Source organism: Protobothrops mucrosquamatus, unplaced genomic scaffold (genome assembly GCF_001527695.2).
Source record: "Protobothrops mucrosquamatus isolate PMUCROS unplaced genomic scaffold, P.Mucros_1.0 scaffold5316, whole genome shotgun sequence".
NCBI classification, from domain to species: Eukaryota; Metazoa; Chordata; class Lepidosauria; order Squamata; family Viperidae; genus Protobothrops; species Protobothrops mucrosquamatus.
Window position 1 is genome coordinate 1,440 of NW_015391181.1, and position 239 is coordinate 1,678.

Genomic DNA, 239 nt, shown 5'->3' on the forward strand with positions numbered 1-239 from the left:
CCATGTGGACACCGTATTATTTCATCTAGGGGGAATGGCCTGTTGTGTCCTGAGCCTGCAAAAGCAGGCTCGGGACGTTGCAAGAGTCCCGGGCATTTGCAAAAGCTGCCCGGGACCAGACTGAGTGGCGCCGGCCTTGTGCGCATGCGCAAGGTGGGAAAATACCGCCTCATGATTGGTTGAACTTGCCCGGGGATCAGAAGGTATAAATAGAGGCCTGCGTGCCTCTGCTCGGGTTG